The following is a 19457-nucleotide window of genomic DNA, read 5'->3' on the forward strand; positions in this document are numbered from 1 at the left end:
TCACAAGAGAAAGGGTGGAAAGGGAGGAGGAGGAAGAGGAAAAGAAGAAAGAGGAGGAAGAAGAGGAGGAGGGAGAGGAAGTAGAAGAAGAGGAGGAGGAGGAAGAGGGGGAGAAGGGAAAAATAATATTTTATTTTTTTTTAGGATTTTATTTATTTATTTGACACAGAGAGACACAGTGAGAGAGGAAACACAAGCAGGGGAGTGGGAGAGGGAGAAGTGGGCTTCCCGCGGAGCAGGGAGCCTGATGCGGGGCTCAATCCCAGGACCCGGGGATCATGACCTGAGCCGAAGGCAGACGCTTAACGACTGAGCCACCCAGGCGCCCCAGAAAAATAATACTTTAAAAACTAACAAAATATATAAAGAAATTCTTTTTAGGCATTGGGCAGTAATTAACTTTGGGCCACAAAAGGATGAGGCCAATATTCACAATAGTTTTCTCCTTGAAAGAACAGTCCAGGGGCGCCTGGGTGGCTCAGTCGTTGGGCGTCTGCCTTCGGCTCAGGTCGTGATCCCAGGGTCCTGGGATCGAGTCCCACGTCGGGCTCCCTGCCCGGTGGGGAGTCTCCTTCTCCCTCTCCCACTCTCCCTGCTTGTGTTCCTGCTCTCGCTGTCTCTCTCTCTGTCAAATAAATAGAATCTTAAAAAAAAAAAAAGAAAGAAAGAACAGTCCAGATCATACTGTGGGGAAAGAGAACCCACAAGAAGAGAGATCTCAGCTGGCAGAGGTGACAGATACTACATTTCAAAGTTGTTTAGACAAGTGACATTTGAGGGGATAGAGTCTTAGAAAGGAAAAGGCCTCAGAGAAAAAGTCTTTGATATTTGTGCATGCTTAGTAGAACATAGCCACTTAGAGGCCAGGAAAATGTGAAAATATTTTAGAGGCAATATAGAGCTAAGAAATGAAGTTTGGATTTCAAGACCAGCCAGAATGGAGTGACCCTGGTGACCATCTTGGACCTTTAACTGAAATTCTAGAAAGACCATTAACTGTAAATAAAAAGCACACCCAAGGGGTGATATTTTCAACACTGAAAAAAGGAGAACCTAAGATAACCTGTCCTAAAAATATTAAATAAAGACTTAAAGGATTCAAGGTAATTAACAATAAATTTTTAAGTGCATGACAGAAGACAATTTAATAATTTTTAGAAAAAACAAAAATCCAGGATTCTATAATATATAATACATAAATTTAGCAAACAAAAAATTGCTAGCTATGGATTTCTGCACCGCATTCCAGCACTCCATATCCAGTGCTTAGATCATCACATCTGGGGAGGGACAGACACAGGTGGCAGTTGGGTAATTTATTTTGAAAATATTGAAGTATTTTATTCTCTATATTTATCTCTAACTTTGTGTTCTAGTTGAAGATCCTGGCAAAATTAAATATTGGTGTGGATGCATCTGTAATATTTTTTTACTTGCTTTCTTATTAATAGCAATCAGAACTTTTTTTCTAAACCTCAGAGCAAGTTTTCAAAATATAAAAATTCCTGCTCATTAATCCTTGGCTAGCTCTGATCAGGTTTACCAATAATTTGTCCAAGAATATAATTTGGGTGATCCTGTCCTCTACAGATCGAGATGTTCTGTATATAATGTGCCTTTAAGATCTGGGCTTTTGGCTGTTTACTAAGGGAAAAATATAAATAAGTGGCAATTAATTAGAGTTTATAACCCCATTGTTAGCACTTTGTATTATGATGTTATTCTGTTGAAGATCACAAGACTTGGCCTGGATCCCTAGAGGACTGGACAGCCTTAATTTGATTCTGCTTCCAAGCATGCAAAAAGTGACTTATATTAGGAAGAAATTAAAATGTCAAAATCTTTTTAAAAATTTACTAGTTATGTTTATTAGTGAACAGCAGCAGAACCAGAGATGATTCACATATTGGGTGTGACGGGCAAAGATCTCAGATAATGTGATTAATACACTAAGTAAAATGAGATAAAATATGGAAAGAATGAATGAAAAGAGAAATAACTTCAAAATATATTTAGAATCAATAGTTTAAGAATCTAATCTGTACCCTATTAAGTACCAATATATAACTACCTGAAGTTAAGGTCTTGATGGAAGGGTTCAACAGATGCCTGTAACCAACAGAAGATAGGATTAGGGATTTCAAAAAGAGATCAACAGAGATATTCAAACTGAAACATGGAGAAAAAAGATAGGAAAAGGGGAAGAACAAAAGATATACAAAGAAGTGCTCAAAATATTTATAATATACATAGTTGAGGTATAAGAGAAGGAAAAAGAGAATATTGGAAAAAATATTGAAGAAAAATGACTAGGAATTTTCTAAAGCTGATGAAAGATATAAAACCACAGATTCAAGCAATTCAGTGACCATAAAGCTAGAAAACTACAAAGAAAATTACAGATTGTTAACAAAAAAACAAAAAGAAAAACAAAACAAATACAGATTGAAAATACTTAAAAGCAGATGAAAGAATAAAAAGACAAATTACTTTAAAAATACCATTGAAAGCTGGCTTTTCAACATAAACTGTAAAAGGCAGAATACAATAGAATTACAGGTTTAAGGTATTGAAAGATATAACATGACAATAAAATACTATTCAAAAACAAAGGCAAAATTAAGATTTTATAAAAAAGAGAAAAACTGAAAGAATTTGTCTCCAACAGATATGAACTCTAAGAAATACTAGAAGTAGTTATTTATGCTAAAGGTAAAGAATCCCAGATGAAATCATAAACCTTTAAGAAAGACTGGAAGTTTCCAAAAATAGTAAATAAATTGATAACTATAATAAATATTGACATCTTAAAGTAACAATAAGAATTTATTGTGGAATTTGTAACATATATAATAGTAAAACATAAGATAGGAATAGAACAAATGGTACATAAAGGGTAAATGGAGCCTACTTGTGGCAACATTTGGGAAGTGGCTCATGTATTGCTTTAATGTAGTTTTTAATAAATTAAAAAATGAATATTATAATTAACAGAACAACAGAAGTAAGCACAAACAAAAGCTAAAAGATGATAAAATGGTAATTTAAAAACTGATTAAATAAAAAAAAATCTGACTAAACAAAGAACAGTTGGGACAAATTCAAAAGAGGAGCAATATGGTAGACTTAAACCAATTCAATTACCAATTAAATTAAATTAAATGATATTAAAACTCCAAGTAAAATTCAATTACCAATTACATTAAATTAAATGATATTAAAACTCCTAGTAAAAATCAAAGATCACCAGATTAAAAAACTATTACACACACACATGCACACACACAGTCCACTCTAAATATGAAGACACAATTAAGCTGAAAGCAAATGGATAGAGAAATATTTACCATGTGAACACTGGAAATCAAAGTGGGTGCTACTAATATGATTGGATAAAATAATCCTTAAAGCAAGAAGTTCATTGGATATAAAGAAAATATTCTATACTGATAAATGGCTTAATTCGACAAAAAGACATACAAATTCAATTTTGAACGCAACAAAACATACAGTTTGAAAACAACTCAGAGAGAGAGAAAGCCAGCCACCATTCTTTTTTTTTTTTTTAAAGATTTTATTTATTCATTTGAGACACAGAGACACAGAGAGAGAGAGAGCATGAGCAATGGGAGAAGCAGACTCCCGGCTGAGCCAGGAGCCGGATGTGGGGCTCGATCCCAGGACCCCGGGATCATCACCCGAGCTGAAGGCAGACGTCTAACCATCTGAGCCACCCAGGCGCCCTGCCAGCCACCATTCTGTCTGGAGATTTTAACATTTACCTTTCAATACCAGAGGCGATGCAAATTAAACATATTGATAAGAAAGATTTTTACAATATAATTTAATAATTTACTCTGATACTTACAGAACATTATGCCCATATGGTAGAAAAAAGATTCTTCTAAAGTGCACATAGAACATTTATAAAAGCAGATCTTAACTTAAGCCATAAAGAAACTCTAAGTAGTTAAAAATAAAAATTGTACAATGTAGTACACAGTAGAATAACTACTATATTTTTTGCAGGGTTTAGAAATTAAGGAACCCCTCCCCCCCAAAAAAAAGACACAATAGAAATTAAGAAATCGGGCGCCTGGGTGGCTCAGTTGGTTAAGCGACTGCCTTCGGCTCAGGTCATGATCCTGGAGTCCCTGGATCGAATCCCGCATCGGGCTCCCTGCTTGGCAGGGAGTCTGCTTCTCCCTCTGAACCTCCCCCCTCTCATGTGCTCTCTCTCATTCTCTCTCTCTCAAATAAATAAATAAAATCTTTAAAAAAAAAAAAAAGAAATTAAGAAATCTTTTGAGCTGAATGACAATGAAAATAAAACATATCAAAACTTGTGTCATGTACCAAATTTATAGCTTAAAAAGCACATATTACTGAGAAAAGACTAAAAGTAAATTACCTAAGCTTCCAACTCAATCAGTGAGAAAAAGAATAGTAAATTAAAGCCAAAGTATAAAAGAGGAAAGAAAAAAAAAATTAAAAGAGGAAATATCAAAGAACAAAACCAGACATACAATAGAAAAAAAATCAGTAGAGCCAATTGATAGATATTCAAAAAGAATTATAAAATTGATAAACACCTAACAGAGGAGATCAGAATAAAAGAGACTACACAAATTCCAGTAATGAAAATGGAAATAGGGACATCACAACTATAAATACTAAAAATATAATAACAGGTAATTACATATAACTTTATGTCAATAGCTTAGAATTTTTATTTTTATTTTTTAATTTTAATTTTTTATTTTTTTGAGAATTTTTAATAAACTAAGCAAATGTCTTAGAAATTCAATTTACCAGTACTAATACAAAATAAATAGAAAATCTGAATAATATTATATCTGTAAAATAAATTTAATCCATACGTAAAATCCTTGTCAAAAAGAAAATAACTGGGTCAGATAGTTCCACTGATGCATTTTTCAAAATATTTAAGGAAGAAATAATACCAAATGTCCCCCAAAAATCTCCCATAGAATAGAAAAATAAGCAACACTTTCTATCTCATTTTATATAACCAGCATAATGCTGATACCATAACCTGACAAGGACATTAGGAAGAAAAATCAGGAAAAAGATATTCCCATGAACATTGACATGAAAATTCTAAAATCACAGCAAATTTAATCCAGATGATGTATCAAATGGTTAATACATGATAATAAAGTGGGATTTATTTATGGAAAACCATTCCTTTTTATTTACCATGTTAACAGAATAAAGGACAAAATCAAAGAGCTAGAAATATTATTTGCTAAATAAAATCCAGTACCATTTCACGGTTAAAAATTTTATTCTCATGAAACTGGGCATAGCAAATACATTTTTAAAACTATAACTAAGAGAATCTACCAAATATATCTGTCTCTAATATTACACTGAAAGATAACATGTTGACTGCTTTCTCATTAATTAGATACACTGTTAAAATTTAGACCAAAATTAGATAAAAATTAGATGCACTGTAACACTACTATTCAAATTTTACTGAACATTTTAGCTTTCAAAATCAGGTTAGAAAAAAAAACACAAAAATTATGGTTAAAAAAAAGAAAGAAACTAGCTTAGTTTTACTTTAGATGACATAAATTTTACACAGAGAATACAAAATAATCTAAATATAAGATATTGACAATAATAAGTAAATTTAGGAAGGTTCCCAAACATAATGTGAAAAATATAAATACAACATACGTACATACAAAAAATCATATATTCACATACATATACAAACATAAGCAAGAAAAAATGAAATGAAAAAATCAGTTACACTTCTCTATAAAAATATCAATATCAAATATCTGGAAATTATATAATGAAAATAAGCAAGACCTTGAAACTGGAAAATACAGAGAAGTACTGAGAAAAACTCAATAACTAAATCAATGTACATCAAAACCACATTAGTGGATTAAATGACTGAGTCTATTTATAATGCCCATTTTGTCCAAACTGATATGTAGTTTCAACACAATCCTAGGTACATTTTTTTAATCCACAAGGAGATTATAAAATCTACAAGGAAATGTAAAGGATCTAGAATAACCAAAGCGATACTGAATAATAAGAGCACAAAGGTGAAGGACTTTTAGTATCATAGTTCAAGACATCAAGACATTTCCACTAATTATGGCAGTGGAAATCATGTAAAAAAAATCACATTTTATATATATATGTTATATATATATTTATTTATATATATATTTGTTGGAGGAAAATGATCTCTTCAATAAATTAAATAAATAAATTATATGGAAGAAAATAAACCTTACCTCCTCCTTTATACCACAACACAAAAAGTAATTATAGATTAAAAGCCAAATTAAAGCAAAACAATCATTCTTCTAGAATATAACACTGGAGGTAAAGGTTGGCTATACAGAACCCTAAAATCAATAACCATAAAATAAAACCCTGCTGAAATTTACTAAAGGAATTTATTAAACTTAAATAGTTTTCTGTTAACTAAGAGTAGGATGACTAACTGCCCTAGGGGTTCCCAGGAGGTGGGATTTTAACCTAACACCAGGACTGTCTCAAAGCAAAACAGGATTGATGATCATCCTACCCACAGACAGAATAATTATATCTGTGACTGTATCATCAGAAAGAATAGGATGGAAATGATGTTGTATGACTTCCAAAGCTAGATCATAAGAGGCGATTCAGCTTCTGACTTGATCATGTAAGCACTAACAGTGGAGCTCTGAGCTGTCATGTAGGCAGTCTGTCTTCACGCCACCATGCTGAGAGGACTCACAGGATGGTCCAGGACAGAGAGATCACATCCCAGAAACTAAATAAAAAAGAGATGTCTAGCCAAGCCCCTGGCTTCTCCAATCACCAGCTATTCCAGCTCCATCCACCATCTAACTAAAATTTCAAAAGAGACCTGAATCCAGAATACGCTGGTAGTACATTCCCAAATTCCTAACCCAAAGAAACTGAGAAGTAACAATTATTATTGCTTTAAGCGTTTAAGTTTTGGAGACAATTTTTACACAGCAATAGTAACCGGAACAGCAACCCACTTAAAAAAAAAAAACAAAACAAAACCTCAAACAAATTTTCCACATATTATTATCATATTCAATCTTTTGTCCACATGACATATTAAATGAAAATTTTAAAAAACAGCATAATATGATACCATATGTATGTACATATGTATGATGTACATGATTGAATAAAATTTCAATGGAATCTCTCACCAACACAATTTTTACTCTATATATGCATATATTATTTAATTTTAAAATATATTTACATATACTATTTGCATTATTTTTAAATGAACTATTTTTAATAGGAAAATCTGTTGAGGCCAACTACAACATGAAGGTTAAATATGAGCACCTAAAGCTATAGAGAAGGCTCTACAAGGAAAAGCTAAAATAAAAATTCCCTCTTAAAGATGTTTTCTTGATTATACCATGGAAGTAAAATAATGAATAAGATATATTCCAATTTATCATTACAATATTCCTTTGCTTATAATCAGTATAAATTAACTAGTTCACATGATTAAGCTAAGCAATAATTTAGGCAATCATAAATAAAATTATTTCCCTAAGATTTTCATTGATTCTCAGTTTTACAAGAGTTAAACACTAAAACATTAGTTTATTAGTGAAGATCTGTTTTCTTTAAAAATGATGAACAGGCTTAAAACTAAAGAAATACTATAGTAGAAAGTAAAACTGAAGTGCAACCCAAGATTCTTCTCCCTAAATATTAAGTGTAATACTTTTTGTGATTCATTATCAGTTTCACATTTGATACATTGATACCAATACTAGCATTGTTTTAAAAACATTTAAACTTTATGAAAATTCTTAAAGCATAACTTACATAGTGTTTCAATAAAATGTCTAGGTTTCTTCAGAAATAAAACAGAGGGATGTTGCCTCCACATGTTAACTAAATTCTGGATACTGTCTTCATTGTGGCCTTACACTTTTCTGTAAGGACGACAGCAGTGGCAGCTGGGGTAAGAGGCTTGTATAGAAATAGGAGGAGATCCAACAATAGTTCCTCTGCTATACAAAGACTATTTTTGGAGGAAGAGGAGACCTGAACTACCCAGAAGGAAACATACTAAATACAGCTTTAGAAATATGAAACTTTGCAAGCCTTTTGGGTCTGCATCAAAAATAAATGAGACCAGCTGTCAACATTAGTCATGGTTTCATCTTCTTCTCTTTGTATAATTCCCAAATTGTACAAATCAAGATAGAAAACAATAAATTACCACTTTAAGTAATTTATGCTCATCTAAATATTTTAATTCTTTTATGTCTAATGTGCAAAATCTAAGCCCCCCACTTATAGCAGATCATTATGTCTAGGCAAAATCTCATTATATTTATACTTCCTAGGTGCAAGTTATTACAAGGTTCAACATTATACTCACTGTTTCCCTCTCTCCTTTGTTCTTTCTCTTTCATTCACTGGTGAAGTTGACTCTGAAATAACCTGGACTTCCACTGTACCTAGAAGAACAGAGAGGAAATTATCGAATAGAAAAAATAATTCTTTTTATTATCTCAAAGCTATTTAAAAAAAGCAAATAAATGAAGTGTATTATTGTGTGAACATTTCCTTTATATGCACACACATACTTGTTTTGTTAATAAATAAGTATTCTATTACCTTGTTGATTAACAGATTTTAAAACAAAGTTCTGGAAAAATATTTTGTCATAATGGTCAAGATAGTTCTCTAAGGAATATAAATTTTATTGGTTATTAGTAGAAATATACTTAAGAATGTCACTCAGTGCAATTACCTTAAAACTACCTACCACCAAAATCAACTTATATTCTACTACTGAGAAAAAATTTTTTTGTTACACTTTTGGCTTTATAACAGAACCTGAAAACATGTTGAGGCTCAAATAAAAAATGATCCCTCTCTTTATTTTTTTTAAAGTGTGACCCACCTCCATCCAACTGAGACTTTCTCATTCCTAATTTCAGTTGTAGTTCCCATGCTTATTTTCTTATCTTTTATAAAGTATTATACAAAGTCACAGAGCTATTAGGACTCAGGACTAGTTTCTAAGACAGGCTTTTCTTGTAAGAAACAGCTGTCAGAAGTGACAGGATACAATTGTTAAAAAGTCTAAAATAAAGGCTAAATAAATGCCTACATATAAAGTGGTATTTTTCTTCTATGTCTAAACAAAGCATTTTCTCTCCATTCATGTTGCTTGCTAGACTCAATATGTCACCTGTCTCATTCTTATTAAAATGAATTTTCACTGCCATGCTGCACATGATCAGTGAAACCAAAGGAAATTACCTATACTACTACTAGACACAGTGCAGAACCACTTCATGATTTTAGTGTTGCTAAAAAACAAAACAAAACAAACAAACAAAACAAAACAAAACAAAACAAACTGTGATCACTTTACTGGATGAATATATTATATTGAATTTTATTTGGTGGGAGGGCATGTACAATTATACCTTTTCAATGGGTTTTGATTCACAGTATTCAAATCTAGGGATTTAACACATAAATTATAAAGTTTATAGATCTCAGTTTGAGAGTTAACAGGGGAGCATAAAATCTAAATATAATTCAAGAGAGGTGTTGGTGAATAGGAAAAAAATAAAAATAAAAATAAAATTTTGGTACAGAACAGGATAAACTAAAGGAACTCAATGGGAACCTCTGGCACTACTGTCAAGTAATCTAAAATGGGAGACAAAATGGTGTGGGGGAAAAAAAGAAATGCCGAAATAGCATAAGAATCAGAATGCAATTTTCTGCCTTAGAGGCTAGGCTTTAGCAGATTAGGTCCTTGAGAAACATGAAGATGATTACAGACATTTCAGAATCATCATCAAAAGTAAAATGATAGGCAGATGGACAGGCTCATCCATAGTTGGATACTAGAGAAAAGTGACTGTGTTTTCTGGGGAACACAGTTTCCACAGTAAAGAGTTAACACCAGTGGTACACAAGCATTATCTAGGGCTGGAGATGATGACCCCTTCCATTTGCAATGGTGGGTGGATACTGACCCACCTGGCAAGGTCTTCTTGGGATGGAGCAATGGTTTGCTATGCTTAGGAAATGTAGGAGCTGGAGTAACTTCAATGATAAGGGGTCTCTGAGAAATTGGATGGGAAGTTCTCAATACCACCTAGTAAATAATCTATTCATTATCTTGGATCATATCTATACTCCCAGACTGACAAAGTTTGGAGAGACAACCATTACTAAAGAAACAGCCACATCCCAAGTCTAATTGTCTCTATTTTGGTAAAATCTCTATCCACTAGCTAAATATAAGATATGAATTATCTTGCTCCATTCCTCACATGTATAACTCAGTATCATCAGTATTAGTTTATCCAGTTCTTCAAGCTTCCAAAGCAAAATTCTGTTTATACAGGTGAATTAGAGAGCAATATATAAATTATTTACTATTTTGTAGATGCCTAGAGGAAAATATTTTCATCGTATATACAGAACAAACACTTTAATTAGGCTCACAAATCCTTTATCACCACTGTCACCGGGAGCTTTTCTATTCTCTGCCCATCCTTTCCTTGCACAGTGCTCTGCCTTCCACTCCTCCCTGTATTAACAACTCCCTTTTTTCTTCTCCAAGGCTCCATTTCACCTGCCACTATGGTTACCACAGTCTCTTGGAGTTTCTCCCACTGCAAAGGAATTCTCATATGATTGGTAAAAACACAAAACATTCTCCATATATTTCACATGAAAGTTTTTTTAATGATTATGCTATAATATAATGAAAATATTTAATTTTGCCCATGTTAGAAATGGCTATATTTACTTCATAAAACAATAACAATGAGGTATATTGTTATTGGTAGTATGTATCAATATATTCAGATACAAAGACTTTGGTGTAGCATACCAGTACAATTTGAAAAAGCCTACCATGAATGATGAACACATTTTGATAATGGCACATATTGCATTGGAATTATATGAGTATACTCTGTAAAGCTGCCCCATGGTGTACTATTTAATAAAACTAATTTAAAAGAGAACTTCCACTCACATTTTTTTGAAACCTGGATTTCCACACAGAATAGTACATTAAATTGGAACATACCTATAGCTAAGTATATAAAAGGTGGGAACAATGGAAAAAGTACAGAGAAGAGGCTCCTCTTTCTGGGATCACATCCTGGTGCTTTTGCCCCCTGCACCTTCCTACAATATTCCACCTACCATATGAATCTGAGCTTATGATGTTTGTTCTTTAAAAGCTTTCTGTGAACAGCTCTTCCTTTTCGTCTTTCATGATAGGACCTTTTACAACCTTTCCAGGAACAGCTAAATAAATGAAAAGTTTTTCATTTCTTCTTTGGTCTGCAAAAATAGCTTTTGTTGATGATGAAAAGTGCCACCTCCCAAATTTCTCATTTTTCCATGAAGCAAAAGGTTTACTTTCTGAAGGTTTCACAAGTACTATGAATCACTATATTTATCTTTCTTCTGGATGTAGAAAAATGGGTGGCAATTTAAACCCAGGCCTTGCAAATTTCTCAAAATATGGCACCATGACCATGTCTAGATTTACTTACTTGACCTAGACTCTAATTTTATTTTTATCAAAAAAACCACTCTTAATTGTAGTTACAGTAGTATATATTTTCTTGTCAACAAAAGAAACAGAAGAAAGAGTTTAGCAAATCATTCATAGCTAGGCTCTGCATATGAAAAACCTAATAGTGCAGCTTAAAAAAGGATATTTTTTAAACGTGCTAATCATACCTCCAATTTATTGGAATACTACCTTTGATGCTTAAGACAAGTGATGTTCAATAATGCATTTTCAAGCAGTGATACCATTATACATAAGTATGAGGGTTTTCAAGTAGATATTTCCTTTTAAAGTATCAGGAAAATACCACAAAATAGGTTTGCATCCCAATAATTTATTGCAATTTCATTGATATACTTGCAATTTTCTCAAATGTTACTGGAGGTACAGTTTTAAAAGAGGGAAAACAATATATAAATGAGATTTTTCATTTTGATGCTATAAAAATAAAACTTATGAAGTATTTAATATTATTGCCATTCATTATTAGTTCCTAATACATACCTTTAAAATGATAGGCTCTTGTTTAAGCAATTGAAATTATTGCTTGTTTGTAATAGGTCCTGTACTTATGGAAAAAAAGTTTATAATTTTTGTAAAGTGTGAATATATTCATAAATCCATTTATAATGGATGTTTTAACATCGGTGCTAAATAAGTATTTTTAAAATCCATTCTACACACAAATATGTGTGCCCTCATAAGTAAGAATAATTAGCAAATTAATTCATTACATTGTTTATACTTCAATTATAAAGGCAAATAAAAAGCTGTTCATGTTCTGCTTGAATAGATTTGCAGTCTATGCAAGTATTGTTTGACCTTAGTTTCCTTTCAGAAATTGAGGATATTTAAAACAAAAACGTTCTGAAAGGCAATCATAAATTCAATTCATTAAGTGACTAAGTGAAGAAATTATACAATAGATAAACTATAAAAAATGTTAGTGTAAAACCAAAAATCTGGCTATTTGACCACAGATGTATGCTAGTGGAAATGAGCCACTGTAGCCTGCATACATAGAAGCACATGGGCCAGTTGTGCATACAAATGAATTAAAATCCGAGGTCATACAACTGTTGCTCAACATTAGACTACATCTACTGTGTTATTCATTTTAAAAGAAGATGTTTAAATTAAAGTTATTGGATAACAAATGGGTTATTCATAAACTCATGAATTCAATAACAAATTCCACTTTCTTTACTATCCTACTTACTAAAACAGTTTTGCCCTCCGGGTCTACTTGAAGAGTGAACATCCATATTTGTTTTAATTCACTATCTTAGCAAAGGTGTCAGGTTCTAGTATTTTAAGGCAAATTAAAATAGGTACTGATCTTAATATGGTATCCCAATGGCACCAAACATTACAATTTCAGGCTTTTAGGCCTTTCTCAAACACACACACACACACACACACACACACACACACATACCCAAATTAATTTTGTATGATTTTCAGTTCTAGTTAGAGCCTTTGTCCCAAGGGCTTGTTAATCTTGTACCCCATTCCTGCCCTGGTACAATTTAAAGATTGTCAAAAGAAGGATAAATTTCATGCCATTTTCTGTTCTCATTACAATCTTCAGATTGTTATGAGAACGGATTAATTTTGCTCAATTTTCTGCCCTCGTTACAGACTGTTATGAGAATGGATTAATTTTATGACATTTTCTTCTTTCATTATAATCTTTGTTATGGGAATGAGAATATGTAATGAGAATGAGAGCATATCAAGCATTAAAAGGTCTGTGAGAGCTCATGACAAAGATTGTAACAAGAAGAGAAAACGGCACCCAATTCATTCTTGTGACAATTTTAAGATTGCCAAGCGAACCCAGAGTGACACTGCATTTATCCACTCTGAAGACAAAGATTGTTGAGAAAATGGGAATGAGAGCAAAATTAATCAGTTTCCCTGACAATCCTGAGACTGTACTTAAGCTTACAGTATTTTTCCTGTGATATAATACTTACTTAAAAACATGTGCATTGCATGTAAAAGCTATTTATTGGAAAATGTCATTTTCATATTTTATTTTTTCTATTTTTTTCTTTCAATTTCTCTCTCCTTTCTCACTCTCTCATTCCTTCTTTCCTCCCTTTCCTCCCATTCGCCTCCCTCCTTCCATCCTTCCCTCCTCTTTTTTTCTTAACTTTGATGCCTATTATGACCTACAATTTTAGAATTATTACATTTAAATAGAAGTCAACATCACCTAAAATGTCAATACAAAAAAAGAAAATAACACACACACAAAAAAGCCACATAAAGAAGCAGAATCTCGACCAGTGATTGCTTTTATGATTGCAAATCATTTATTTGAATCAATTGTCTCCACATGCCCAGGAAAAAAAAAAAAATGTTTTTGCAGAAGTTACTTGAGTAGTCAACAAAATGAAACTATCCTAGGTCTGCAAACACATACTATTTCTTTGCTAATAAATAAGTCACTGCCTTGTAATATGCTCTCATAAACTTGAGTAGATATACCTATTACTATATCTGAATAACATCAATGTTCCCATTTTATGAGGAACAATCCCATAGTTTCAATGTACTTTTGTTTCCTCTTCATCCTATTAATAAGCCCCAGTTAAATATTTCTTTTAAAATGGCTTCATTGTTTAGAGAATACCCTCATTTGAAAATACCTGTTGTTTGAAAAAACTGCCAATATCCTTGGATATGTATATGAATATATAAAAAACACACATATTTGAGTATATTTATATATATGTATTGAGTATGTATATATATTGGCTATGTGTATATATGTATATGTCTATACATGTCTATATATGTTTATATAAACACATACATGTGTTGCAGCATCTTTTTCAATAGCATATATTAAATAAATGATACTGTGAAAAAAATAGTCAGTTTGGCATAATCAAATCAATACTAAAAATGATGCCTGTAGTATTACTGAATACCTTTTTAATAATAGATAAAATATTCAAGAATATCACACAATTTATTTTGTCACTATTTCAGGATTGTACACGGACTTTGATATAAGTGTTTCATGTCTTGACTTTTCTATTAAACCCAAGAGGTAAAGTTCTCACAGAATCCTGAGATCATTAAACTCTGTTTGTTATTTCAAACCATTCTGTTCATCCTCATACATGGCAAACATTGCTAGAAACTAACATATACGGAGTGGGTAAAAACAATAAATGTTGGGGCGCCTGGGTGGCTCAGTCGTTAAGCATCTGCCTTCGGCTCAGGTCATGATCCCGGGGTCCTGGGATCGAGCCCCGCATCGGGCTCTCTGCTCAGCCGGGAGCCTGCTTCTCCCTCTCCCACTCCCCCTGCTTGTGTTCCCTCTCTAGCTGTGTCTCTCTCTCTTTCTGTCAAATAAATAAAATAAAATCTTTAAAAAAAAAAAACAATAAATGTTTTGCATTGATCAAAATTTGGTGTCATATCCATGAAAAGTTCTTGACCACATGCTAACATGACTTCTTTAATGTGTTTTTGATAAATGAGTCTCATTTTCAGTATCAGTGCAACCTTAATGATTTCAATTATCAACTCACTTCATCCTATTTATTTTTCTCATGGCACAAAATCTTTAGTCTTTTTCTTCTTTAGTTGGGATTTTCATTGTTTGCAAATTTCATGCATATTTATATTTGTGTGCATATGCAGCATCATTCTAAGCAATATTCTCTAGAATATTAGGCTGAGACCAAACTCATGGGGCAGTGACAACTGGGAAGGCCTGGACACCGAGTAAGCAAGCAGGTTAAGGCCGAGCTGACCCAGAAGTGCAAGGAGTGTTGGGGGACAAATGCACTGAGAAGAAGGTGATCTAGGGCCTCATGAACCTGGGAACCTGGAAGTTGGACTGAACCACTAGGGTGGGCACTTTCCAGACACAGACCGCAGGCCCCTCAGAGGTATTTATGGTACGAACCATGTAAGCCCAGATGGCTGGGCCAGGCACATCTCAGGTGTACATAATCAGAACCACAGTAAATTCCATTTCAGAGGTCTTCCATCTTTCTTGCTCAACTTTCCCTTATTAAATCAAAAAATACTTTGTCAACGTAAGTTCACATTTTAGCAGACGTTTCCACATAGCTAACATTCCACTCATTGGCTCTGGTCTTTACCTCCTCTACAGAAACCTTCTTTTTATCTCCTAAATCTGATTCATTATGAACCAGCAGAAATGGAATATTCTCATCTTCCTTTACTCTTAAAATCTGATCCCTGAAGTCAGCTGTGGCTGCAGAGTAACAGAAGACACAGAAGAAACCCTCCCCAATCTGGTAGTAGTTGTCTCTAAGTGCAGCCTACTCCTTCTGCCCAACTGATTTAGGTTTAAATACAGCAATATCAATGCACTTCAAAAGAGTCTGAGAAATTAAACACACACACACACCTCAGTTTTCTTGTGGTGGCATCCCTGAAAATAGTTAATTATGGAGGTGGTTTGAGGGGAAGTAGTGATAGTATCTGATGAGTGGGAGGAGCATTCATGGTATATGTACTGTGGGAAAAAGGGCATCTGGATTAGCTCCCTTCAAAACAATGGGCCTGATATACTAATTTAACCTCTCTGTCAAGTTCTTGACCTAAATCATCTTCTGCTACAAAGATTAAGAACCCAGCCTAAATTCTTCTCAGAGGCCCTAAGTAAATGCATACTTGCATTGTTGCTAGAATGGTCTATTTAAAATGCAAAGTTTGACGATATTTCTTAGCTGCTTATTAGCCACCTATCATCCAGAAAATAATGTCAGAGCATCTTAGAACATGCAAGGTCCTCAATGATTGATCCTTCTCTTGCCTACCTTCCTAGCTCTCATCCAGTGCATTTAGTTACAGCCCTGCACTATGCTATTTCTACCTCTGTGCATTTGATCATGCTAGTAGTTCTTTGTTTTGATTATACTTCCAAGTCAATCACCATGATCCATACCTCTTCATCCTCTGTGTCACTGATTGTCATCATTTGTGTAGAAAGGGCTAGGGGCCCAGATCACTGCGCATGTTCCTCCATAATGTTGCCACAGTATGTATCAAAGCTCTCCACTGCTGTGTGTTTGAGTGTGTGCACCATTCTTTGTCCCATTCCAAACTCTTGGTTCCTAATTTGTCTTAACTTAGTTTGTAATCTAAGCTCCCAGCACGTTGCTCACCTGTAGTTGGCACCCAAGAAAACACTTATGAATGAGAGACCAAAGATCAGTTCTTAGAGCAAAGTAATATCTACAGATATGATACCTTAAAAATTATATTTCAACAGCTAGCCTAGCAGGCACTAATATTTATTGCCCTCTTACTATGTAGCATTCACTCAATTACAGTGATTTACATGTATATCTAATTATATCCTCACAACAACCTTGTGAGTTAAGTATTATTATAATCCCCATTTGCAGGTAAAGCAATTGAGGATTAACAAGATTATGTATATTTCCTAAAATCACAAAACTTGATGGGGGACCCAATTATTGAAGCTTAATCATGTATTATCCTCATTTTAAAAGTATATTACTCTTTTTTATTTTTTTGAGAAGTGTATTACTCTTTTTTGTTTTCATATAAGGAAGAATATATATTTTAATGCAATATAAATAATTTTAGGAAGGGCTGACTTATTTAAACTAGTACTTTTCCTCAACATTCTTTATTTTGGAAACAACAAAAAAATGAGTTTTTAACTTTTTGAGTTTTTCTTTCCAAAATAATGTTGAAATAATATTGAGACAAACATTAACCTTAGGATAATTTGGCATTTGAAGTAAAAAATAATAATTTTGAGGGTCTTTTAAGGGAAAGCTATGGGATTTTCAATAGTATGGATTGGTAAACTTATATTATTGGTCAGATAATCATTTGATTCCACAATTCATATTACATACATATTCATTGTATATGTTACTCTGACAATTAAACATCAATATATGATAGAGTCACCTCTATTAGGGGACAGTTTTGTGTGAATAAACATGCATTCAATATTATGAGTAGAATCATTTAACTTCATTTTCAGATGTGCAGGGCCTTTAAGAATATCTTATGGGATTTAGGGGGTTGGTAATCATGGAAGAGAGGAATCTGTCCCAAAATGGTGGCTGGAGAAGAAAATCTTGCCTATTAACAAGAAACTTGCTGATTAATTAATTTTATTTAGAGACTACCTCCTATCACTGATGCTTTCCCTTGTTTCCAAAAATTGGTTAACTTAAATGAAGTGCTTAGGATTTCTCTGCTATGCCTTGAACAATAACATGCATACATACACACATATACACACACACACAACACATTTCTTCGGTGGCTGGCGGTGGGGCTGGGGAGAACAGTAACAGCAACAACAAAAAGCATCCCAACAATCCCTGGAAAAAAGCTAAAACTTACTCTGTTTTCTCATGGTCTGATGTCAGATGTAAAATGAATAGGTCTGTTCTGAGGTCAGAATGAGAAGAAAAAGATCAACATGACCTCTGGGAAATAAAGGTTATTTGACATTTGGGGGATTATCTGCTAAAGGCATTGGCCTTGTATCAGAGTAAAGGCTTGACAGGCAGAGAAGACTTCATTTTCCCCACAGTGAAATATAAAGGCAGAAGCTAAGCCCACGCCTCCCCTCAGCAAGAGCAGTTGCTGAAATCAGTAGCCTTGATCGATGATGCATTTTCAAAATCAAAACAAGCATCAGTGTCTCCAATCTAATCACATCTCCTAAAGCTACTGCTTCCTGTGGGAATTTAATTGCTGTGACATTAGACTCCAGAAAACAGGCACTTCTCAAGACTACCCATCAGGGCAGGGACAAAAATCAGTGGGATAGTGTCAAAGCTGTTAGACACAAAACCTGTTAAAGACCCCATGTGTATAATTTTCCTTCCTCAATTTCAGCAGTAAAATTTAATGGATCTCTATAACAAGTTTAAAAATGCAGCAGCATTATACTAACCATGAAAAGGATGAAAATATTTTTGCCTGGTAAAAACTCAGCTTTATTTTTACCATGTTCTGAAATGCACTCTGACACACACAAAAAATTACGGCTTTGTTGAGATGTTTTTATCATCATTTCTATATGAAGACCTGGAAGTTAGATGGTTAACCTTCCCCATGGGCTTACTAAATTTTTAATTAAAATTTTCATAATACAGTATTTCCACACATTAACCAAACAACAATTTTTATGAATAAAACAAACCAAAAAACTTATTTCAGATTTCATGCTCACTAAATGTTTTTTAATACACGGCACTCCTTTTTCACTATTCTTTCAAAGACTCTTCTGCAAGAGAATTACTTTCTTCCTGTATCATCATAGGAGCTAGAAGCTGTGTGTTACTTTACCTGAGTTACTCTTTTAACATTACCCATATCACAGAGAAAATGAGCAAAAAACAGGAAAACTAATGAGAATTTAATGCTAAGAGCAAAGTAAATCTTGAAATTTTAAAATACTAAAGTGAAAGACCCACAGTGAAATGTAATGTGGAAGAGTCTCACGAGGTCTAAAATAATTTTATGGGTTCTCAGTGACCATGAAGGGATAGATCTTGATATTATACAAAGTACCTTAGTGTATTTGGCTGAGCTAGGAATAGGATGTGTTGCTTTTCTTCCCTAGTCAAGATTTTACCAATAAACTTTCATGGAAACCAGTGGCACTTTCACCTCTATCTAAGCTACCCCTCTTTAATGAAATTCATATTCTAAATAAACATGTTGTTATATTTACATTTTTTTAAATTATTTTTTTATTCTTATGTTAATCCCCATACATTACATCATTAGTTTTAGATGAAGTGTTCCATGATTCATTGTGCATAACACCCAGTGCTCCATGCAGAATGTG

At 33.3% G+C, this 19457-nt stretch overlaps 1 long non-coding RNA gene across 2 annotated transcripts in view; it reads right to left on the reverse strand.

Annotated features, from left to right (window-relative positions):
- The window catches only part of LOC115944620 (uncharacterized), a 1151228-nt gene that overhangs the window by 509376 nt on the left and 622395 nt on the right, over positions 1 to 19457 (reverse strand). For both annotated transcript variants that reach the window (XR_014147031.1, XR_004079136.2), the window contains exon 7: positions 8429 to 8507. This is a non-coding gene — a long non-coding RNA (uncharacterized LOC115944620). The remainder of the gene's footprint in view (positions 1 to 8428; positions 8508 to 19457) is intronic.

This window comes from Leptonychotes weddellii, chromosome 7 (genome assembly GCF_054177405.1).
Source record: "Leptonychotes weddellii isolate Sample4059 chromosome 7, ASM5417740v2, whole genome shotgun sequence".
In the NCBI taxonomy this organism is placed as follows: Eukaryota; Metazoa; Chordata; class Mammalia; order Carnivora; family Phocidae; genus Leptonychotes; species Leptonychotes weddellii.